Below are 10,316 nucleotides of genomic sequence, written 5' to 3' on the forward strand. Positions count from 1 at the left end.
GGCTCAAGAGATCCATCAGGTTGCCAGACTAGGCGCTCGCTTAGTCGATTCTTCAGAGGGTGGTGTATGTTTTCATAGTAGTTCAGAGTCATTTGTTAGATTTGGGAACCTATTTGAGTTTGAGTTCCCAGTAGAAAGACAGAGGTGTGACTATATCTTTCTTTTCCCATCTAAGTAATGAAAACTTCTTCATAATATTCAAAGGATTGCAACCATTGGGATTGATATACCCTTTCTCTATATATCTAATACTACTCATTTTAGCACTATTAGAACCTTGATAGTTTTATTTTATGTGACCATCTATCCCACAATGATTGCATAGGGGTTTGTGGTCTTTGTTTCTGGCATTTTGAACAACCTTTCCTTGAGAATCAGATGATTGAGTTTTGTACTGATACCCAAGGCCCTTATAATTTTTTACACCTTAACTAGTTATATTAAAGAGGATCTATGAGGATGTGGTGTATTGTAGAGATTTACTAAGTTCTTCTCTCAAATGGACCAGGTCCCTTTCTAACTCCTCATTCTTTTAGAGTAGAGACATGAGATTATTTTGGGGAATACTTCAATTTTTCTTCAAGATCAAGTGAAACTTTAATGCTTCTTTCTTTCCTTTTCTATTTGAATCATCTACTTTCTATTATTTACTCACCTAATTCAGATATTTAGATTTCAACTTAGCAACTTATTCCTCAGTTTAAGATATTTGAAGATTCAAAGCTATCAACTCGAGATCCTGATCTTTTATTTTTCTTTTAAAGCATTATTCTCCTCTTTATCACAAGCATCATCTATTTTCTCCAGTTAACTTACTAAATTTAGATTTTTTAGATTTTAACTTAATAACATACTCTTCATTTTCATGTACTTGGAGAGTTAAAGTAATTAACTCAAGCTCTTTACTTTTTACTTTTTTTCTAGAGCATTGTTATCAACAATCATTTCATACATAGAATTAATTAGCACATTTGCAAGCTTTTTTATCTTTCTAGCAGAGTAGTTTTCCAAATTTTCTTTAATGCCAGAAATTGTTACCTTATTTTATTCTTCATCTTCAGTGTTTGTCAGAAGAGCAAACAAGGAATCACACGTCACTTTCTCTTCCTCTACTTCCAGTAAAGAAACATTTTCATACTTCCCAACTTTTTCAAATTCACTAGAGGAATCCCCTCCGACAGATAAGGCCTTCTTAACTGTAAAATTAGTTGTAGCCTTTTTTATTGACTTTATAGGTACCTAGTCCCTATTCTTTCGATTTTCACCATGGGACTTGAGATATTCTGAAACACCCTAGTTTCTGGACCTTTGAAAAATTTCCTTGATTTTTAGTTTCTTGGAAAGATACTACTTCGAAGAAAAATTTTTACATTTAGGTATGGGGGGTATGGTCTAGTAGTATGTTGACCAGTGTTGGTTGGTAGGATTGATGTAGTTACTGGAATGAGTATGATTTGGGTTGTACGAGTCATATAGCTGGGTACGGGTTGTTTGGTTACTTGACTTAACCTTAGCCTTGGTAACTTAAGTTAGATCTGAGTATGAGTGGCTCACCATGATGTGTAAGCCAGGGTATGATTCATACCCAAGACTCGTATGTTGGTCAATGTTCAAATCTCCTGGATTCTTTTCTTCCAAGGGTACAATTTATGGGTACTAGTCCTACACGTGAATACAAATTGGGTTTAGGTGTTTTGTAACTTGGACAGTGTTGGGTCCATGGGGGAAAGCCTATGATATAGAGATGGGTACCACTCATACAGGATGGGTACAACTCATAAGGGACAGTAGTACCCTATGATCGAAATTTAATATAGTTTAAGTAAAGGCAATCATAATATTTCCCCACTTATCCTAATAAGGTCCCACGACTTATATGGAACTTGGGAGGTTATTTTCCCTATTATTCTATCCTTAATACTTGGAAAACGCTCTTAAATCCTCTCTATAGTTCTTGGGAAAAGGAATCTAGGGTTTCATTTTAAGGAGTAAATTAGGGCTTGTCTTGGTGATTTATCTCCATCATCATCTTGGTTTAAGGCATGTTATCTTCCCTCATTGTTAGTTCCAACTAAATTCATGGTTTTATGCAATTTTTTCATGATTTAAATATTTTATGATATTGGGTTTTTACAGATGATTTGGGGGTTTTGGTTATAAATATTTGGTTATGATTTTCCTATGTTTTTAGTTATGTTTTTATATGCATTAATAGTGGTTTTGGATAATTGGATGCATGGGAATGTTTCTTTGGTAATGGACTTTGGTTTTGGAAATACTATGCGCCCAATGTCTTTGATAAAATTCCTATATGTGGCTTTCACTAGAATATTGGTTTTTCAATGGAAATTATGCATGGTTTAAAACTGGTAATGTAACCCTAAATGATATGAATGGTTTAAATGGTTTTTAATGGATTAAAAAGGCCTTGGTAGCCATGGTTTTGTTTAATTGGAAATCATATGGGGTACATGGTAATCCCTTGATGATTGGCTAAGGACAATACGTGCAAGTTATAGTTGGTGTGATGATACCACTACTAATAGCCTTGCTTAATAATAATGGAATAATAGTTTGGTTGGAAAATGGTTTAAATTAGGCTTAAAGCAGGGATGTGTAGAAAATCCATGAGAGGTGGAGGTTCTGGGGGGAAAGAAACTGGAAACTCATATTTTCCAATGTGAGGTTTGGTCCTAGTGACCATGTGCATGATGTCATGCTTTATATTTTAGGGGATGTAATAGTTATCCTAGGTTTTCTTCCCTGGTTGTGAGACTTCAAGCACTAGTGCCCTTTCAGTAGGGTGAGCTGAACCCATATATCCCTTGGGTGGTTTAGGACAATAGAGCTACACAGCCTAGGTAATGGTTTTAAATGGCATGATAAAGTATATAGATGTGGTTTTGGTGCATATAGATGGTTTTACTTGGTTTTATAAATGGCATTATATTATCCTTATCCTGAGTTCATGCTTTCATTCACTTGCTAACTCGTCCTCAGGTGGCTATATCCCCATGTGATGTAGGAACTAGCCATTCTACGCCTCTTGCTTAGAAGTTATACCTATAATAACTAATACTAGCATATGGAGTGCCAAACCGAGAAAAAATATTCTTCTTAAAGAGTATGGTGACACTTTGACCCTCATTATTGGGAAGCACAATTGTCTATAGCCACTTTGAAACATAGTCAACTACTACCAATATATACTTCCTCCCATAAGAACTCATAATGGAAACATGAAAGCAATTCCTCACACGTCAAACAACTCTAACCCCAAAATAAGTGTCATGGGGAGCTCATATTTTTGCATTTTTATGCCACTGACACTAATCAAAATCTCAAGCATAATATGGGCATTTTTAAAGATAGTTGGCTAATAGTAACTATATTGTAGAATTTTTTGGGTTGTATAGGTATGATGATAGGCGAAATTACGCGCCTATATCAATATATTTTGCCCATATTTTAGCCTAGTTTCGAGAACTAATTATCTATTTCGTACACTTTTAGTCCTTTTTCCTGTAAATGAGCTAACAAATGTGATTAGGAAAGTTTCAGGTATAAATGATGCAAAATACAGCAATTTATGGCTTACTTGACGCAAAAGAAAGCTCACAAACGAGATGGAAAGGAGCTGGACGCATAAAGGACTAAATCTGCTGCATGGAAAATCTGTCCCGGGCTAAAACAGCATTTCTGAAGACTTTGGGACTTACAGACACAAAGCTGGATTTTTGCCATAATACATTAACCTAGTGCAATTAGGTTATGTGTTTCATCATTCTATTTGGATTATAATTTTGTAACCTTATCCTAGTACAATTGGGTCAAGGATTTCATTAGTATATTAGGATTTGGTTATTTATTTTATTAGTTGAGTAGGAGTAGGATAGGAGTATTATAAATACCCTATCATGTTAGAGATTTTAAGGAGGAGGAGGGGAGACATTCTGACAATTCATTCATCTCCTTACAATTAAGACATCTTCCTACAACCCATTCTCAATTCTTCATTCTTCTACTCTTAAATTCCACAACAAGAGAATCGTTACTTGCTACGGAATCACTAAAACCACACGCCAAACACCTACTATTCACGCCATCCACCATGCAAAACGTGATATCCTTCGCATTCATGGGTAACTAAATCTCTTAGTTGGGGTTATGGAAGCCGAATGAGTTACTATCTATAGCTATGAGTTTGTGAGTTCAAGACAAGTATATTGCTTATATCATTATTCTCTTCATCTTAAATCTACATTCTTTGCGGTTCAAACACAAGAACACGCCATTCTAACATCTAACCTGTTCGAGAGAAAGGTTATTTGTCTAGAAAAGAAGACGCATAGACCAACGCCAGTCTAACATCTGACTTGTTCGAGAGAAAAGTTATTTGTCTGGAAAAGAGATAATGTCAAGGTAGTAGGACACCCTTTCCTATTAAAAAGCTAGTGCCGTACCTGGACTAACTTCTTGGAGAATTCGTACCGTTAGTCACGCTTTAAGCTCGAGAGAGTTAAAGTGAAATAGTCCTTGTTTAGGTCGAGAGACGCTTGGATTTACCATCGACTACAATTCTCTATAAGCAATTACATGTCAAGACTCTACACACTCATAGCCAATAGAGACGTATACCTCAGAAGGTGGACATAACCCCAACGCCTCAATTCTCATTGTTTACAACACACGTGACAATCTCTCTTTATTTTGCTATTTTCAGTTCTTACATTCTTGTTTTGGTTACATACTACAATCCCCCCTTTCCTACGAGACTTGCACTAAAAGTCTAGTAATTTCTCTTGCTTGTTGGCCAAGCTATTCTCTGTGGGATCGATACCCAACCCAGGTTGGGTTCTATATTTGCTAACGACCGCTTTACACTCCCACGAGAGCTGTAGATTGAGCGTTATCAAGGTACCACCATAATGACCCCAAACTATTGATAAATAACAAGCCTCAAGAATGCTCATCATCTCTACCTCAAGAATACACCTAGAAATAACTTCATCCGCAAACACCAAAACTAGATAAGGCTTATCCCGAAAAAATTGCATACCTCATGCATGAATCATTTGAATTTTTGAAACAACAAGTCTTCTGGGACAAGGTCTCTTGCCAAATAATTGGCAAAATTAGCAAATTAAGGGATTAAGTCTTAAGATGGTTCCAAGACTCGCTCATCTAGAAAAGTATCATCAGTTTCAAGCTCATCTACTAATTTTAGCATTGTGTCCTCTTCGAGGCATGATAGGTGGTCTGCAACCTAGATTTTAGTGCATGTCTAGTATTTCACCTCAAAGTCAAATTCTTAAAGAAATAGCATCCAATGAATCAACCTTGTCTTAGCATCTTTATTGGACATCTTATTTGTCAAAGCTACATGATTAGTATGAACATTGACTTTTATCCCAATCAAATAGCACCAGAATTTCTCAAAAGCAAACACCACCACAAGTAAATCCTACTCAGTAACTGTATAATTTTTCTACATGGGGTTGAGTACTTTGCTGGAATAGTAGATTGGGTGAAGAATATTCTCACGTTGTTAGCCTAGGAAAGATCCTAAGTCCATATAAGTAGAATTGCACATCACCTCTAAAGGCAAGGACCAATCTGGATAAACAATAATAAGAGTTGAGATTAATCGCTCCTGAAGGACTCAAAGGCCTTGAGACATGCATCGTCAAACACAAACTTCACCTCTTTCTCCAACAACTGACAAAATAGATTTTAAATGTTAATAAGTCTTTGATGAACTGCCTATAGAACCCTGTATGACCTAAGAAACTTCTAATACCCTTGACAGAGATAGTTGGAGGCAATTTTTCAATCACCTCAATCTTTTTCCAATCAACCTCTATACCCTTTTTCAAAATCTTGTGCCCTAAGACTATACCCTCTTTCACCATAAAGTGACACTTTTCCAAATTAAATACCAAACTGCACTCCTCACATCTCTGAAATGTATTAGCCAAATGGGCCAAGCAATCATCAAATGAATCTCCAAAAATTGAAAAGTCATCCATAAAGATGCATTTTTCTCTTAATTATGATATTTGGCCCATAAAGATGCATTTCCCTCTTAGTTATGATATTTGGCCCATAGATATGCATTTTTTTCTTAATTATGATATTTGGCCCATAGAGATGCATTTTTCTCTTAGTTATGATATTTGGTCCATAGAGATGAGTTTTCTTCTTAATTATGATATTTGGCTCATAGAGATGCATCTTCCTCTTAGTTATGATATTTGGCCCATAGAGATGCGTTTTCTTCTTAATTATGATATTTGGCCCATAGAGATGCATCTTCCTCTTAGTTATGATATTTGGCCTAAAGAGATCCATTTTCTTCTTAGTTATGTTATTTGGCTCATAGAGATGTATTTTTCTTTTAGTTATGATATGTGGCCATTAGATATGCATTTTCCTTTTAGTTATGATATTTTTCCCATTGAGATGCATTTTTCTTTTAGTTATGATATTAGGCCCATAGAGATGCATTTTCCTCTTAGTTATGGTTATTAGGCTTATAGAGAGGATTTTTCTCTTGGTCATGATGTACGACCTATAGATATGAGATGTCTAATAGAGGTAATATGCTTATTTCTATTATGCCTCATAAATGTGTGATGCCTCATATATGTGAGATGATAGTAGATATGCTACAGCTTATTAATATGATTATCGATATGAGTTCCATCTATGTATATACACGTAAGGATGTGATTATGATGTCATAATTATTTTGAATATATTATTCAGCCAAGGGCCATATTATGATATTGGTTGGTTATCCAGGAAGTATTTATCCTTGAAAATAATATGCTTCTAGAATAAGGACCCATATATGTTTATGTTGCCTGTGATTTTATTAATTGCATACTGATGATGGCATGCATATATTTGGTACACTCATGATTATTATATCAGTATTGAAGTGATCCTGGCTAATATACAACTGTATCACTATTTTTCTAAATAAGGGTTAAAACTCATTTTTCACATTAACAATGGATTTATTTGCTATAATAATTACTAAACTAAATGGTATATTTATACGTATAAAAGAGGTTAATAATATTATTTTAAAGATTTGACTGAAACAAATTTTGATCCATGACTTGACACTATTATTTACTTCGGTCATGAGATATTCTAACCCTTTCTACATTTTTACATTGATTTAGTCCCGAAGTTCAGTCCGGGCAATGGACTTACGAATTTACGCTCTTTTAACCATGGCTTGAGTCCTTGCACCTATTATATATCTATATATATGTATTGATGGTTATGATGATATTGATACCCAGCAAGGCTAAAGGAGGTTGTTGCGATGATAGTGATACTCGACAAGGCCAGAGGATACCATTATGATGATATTGATACCCGGTAAGGCCGTGGGATTTGTTATGATGATAATGATGCTCGACAAAGCTGTAGGATACTGTTATGATGATATTGATACCTGGCAAGGTCGTAGGATACTTCTATAATGATATGTTGATACTTGGAAAGATCGGAGGTTGATTATGATGATGGAGATGGTTATGTAGATGAGATTGTAATGTATATTGTATACCTTGTATTCATTTTTGCATGTGCATCGCCTATCACTAGTGTGCGCCTATGTCTATCAGGAGGTATAGGAAGTTGTATAGATATGGGTGATAAATATGCCTTGTATTATTCTATGATGATTGAACCTTCTGAACCTAGGGCGGTGGGCGTAGGCATAGGCTTGGCTAGGTATTTGGTTCTCCGGAGTAGCCGATTATTCACGATGTTATTGATATTGTTATTATCACTGTATGATTATTATTATTATTAGTTTATGACAAATTGTTCATTAATTGGATATAGAGATTTGAGGTATGTTTCTGCCCTCTTTTATTTTATGATTACATGATTATTTCATGTCTAGCCGTGTGGATTAGAATCCCTGAGTATGATAGTATCAAATCGTGATAGGAGCACGACGAGGTCTTAAAATGAACAGTGATGATTAGGTTCTTCTTTGAGTTGACCTCATAACTATACTTATATAGATATATATATATATATATATATAGCTATATGTAGTAATGGAACTACCGTATATCCCTTCCTTCATTTGTTCATATAGTATATTCGTTCCTTGGCATTGTATTTATTATATATCTTCTTCCTCTCATTATTTGTACATTGGCAAAGGATATACAGTATAGTATTGAGATTCCTAAGTATGGATTGAATAAGATAGTGCACCCTTATTACTTACTTAGCCTTATTATGTTGGTCTATTGGACATGAACAGGATAGTTATACCTTATTATCTCATCGGCTTATTATATTATTTCTAGACTCTTAGGTGTAGTTTTCGTTCTATTTAGTTGTTTTATATATCTGCCTTATCTTTGGAGCTCAGTTGGTAGTTTCCTACTGAGTACCATTCATTTGGTACTCATAATACACTTCTGTAGCCTGTAGATCATAGTACGAGTTATCTCTGTTGATCTGTGTGTCATGCAAAGAAGCCATGGTTTGGAGATAGTGAGTTATTGATGTTTGGAGTATTACTTTCCTCCCTCTTATGTATTAGACTAGTTTCTATGATATACTTGGAGATAAGTTTTATCGGTGTATTTCCCTTGATTTTTCACTTTTGTACTCTTATTATATTAAAATCTCGTGTACTAATACCACAAGGTTTTGGGATTTATTCATGTATTTGCAGTTTTTTTATACTTATTTCACTTTCTTTCCTTATTCTATTGAGTAGTCCATTACAAACCACTCCAGACTTTGGGTTTGGCTTGCCTACTGGTAGGTCATAGTAGGTGCTATCATGACATGAGAAATTCGATCGTGACAAATTACTATGACTTATCAATTCATCACGCATCAATACCATTATATATGAAGTAAATAATCCAAAATAGCAAAGAAACATTAGTACCATCACAATCTCATAAGATCAAGGTGTCATACATACAAATTTATAAGAATAAAGTAAAGGAACCCCCCACGGCATCCCATACCACCGGGGAGTACACACAAGAGATTATAAAGTAAAGAACTCTTCACAGCATCCCATACCACTGGAGAGTGCATTAATGATCAAATCACCAAGCATATAGTCATATAACCAACTCATCAACATCCATTATTTACCACATTCCACATAAGCGGTCACTTTCCATGTTTATGACTATCATCAATTGCCACCATTCAGTATAAATAAGTCAAATACTCACAATCATATCATCGTCTAGATATCAAATTCATCCAAGTACTTCATCTATTTGTATATAACAAACCAACACTTATTACCAAGTTACTAATTTATAAGCCACTTAGTCCATCATTTATTAGCCTAGCCGATTCTATAAGAACTCCTTATTCAAGACATAGTAATTAATTATGATCCACTAATTAGCTAGCATTCACATCTTGTCAAGGTGCATTACTAAACCATAGCCCGTTTAACCAAGGCTCAACAGTAGTTATCGAGGCGCACTAGTTATCATAGAGGAAAAATGGTTATTTATCACCAAACACACTTATTTATCTATTAACCCATGCCTTTTACAAGTTAGCACCATAAGTTTATAAGTCCTCATTTAGACAACCAACGGTAATACATTCTAGACATTAATATCATTAATCATCAACAAAGCTAAGTCTATTATCATCATTAGCCATTTAACAATCATATTTACTAGCTACCACATCTTAACTAAACAAGGTTCACCAACTTGTATTCTAGGCTTCTAGTCATTTAAGTATAAAGTCAATTGATAGTCAACAATTTATCACATAACTCATATTACTTGGGAATATTCCATAATTAATTCATTTATTGAAGCCAAATATATCCACTAGGTGAAACCTTTATTCTACACAAGATTTCTATTTACCAATTAGATTATAATCATTATATGGCATATTCTATTTCTACTCACTATTTAACCTTAACATGAGACACTCCAATTAATAAGTGATTATCACTAGGGAAATGTAGACAACCTTCGAAGGATAGTATCATACTCCTAATACACATTCGGGAGTAATCACGCAAGGGCATAACCACACGTATACAAATATATATATAGATGCTTGCCATACCTAACATTATCATAACATCAATATATCGTCCGAATTCACCGGGCATCATCATATCGTAATTCCCTCTTTCAGGTTTACCGGGCATCATCACAATATCAATATATCATGTGTCCTTGTTGAGCATCATTACAATATAAATATATCCTCTGGCTTTGCTGGACATCAACATAAAATCAATATATTCTTTAGCCTTGTTGGGCATTATC

Source organism: Capsicum annuum, chromosome 11 (assembly GCF_002878395.1).
Source record: "Capsicum annuum cultivar UCD-10X-F1 chromosome 11, UCD10Xv1.1, whole genome shotgun sequence".
Lineage (NCBI taxonomy): Eukaryota > Viridiplantae > Streptophyta > Magnoliopsida > Solanales > Solanaceae > Capsicum > Capsicum annuum.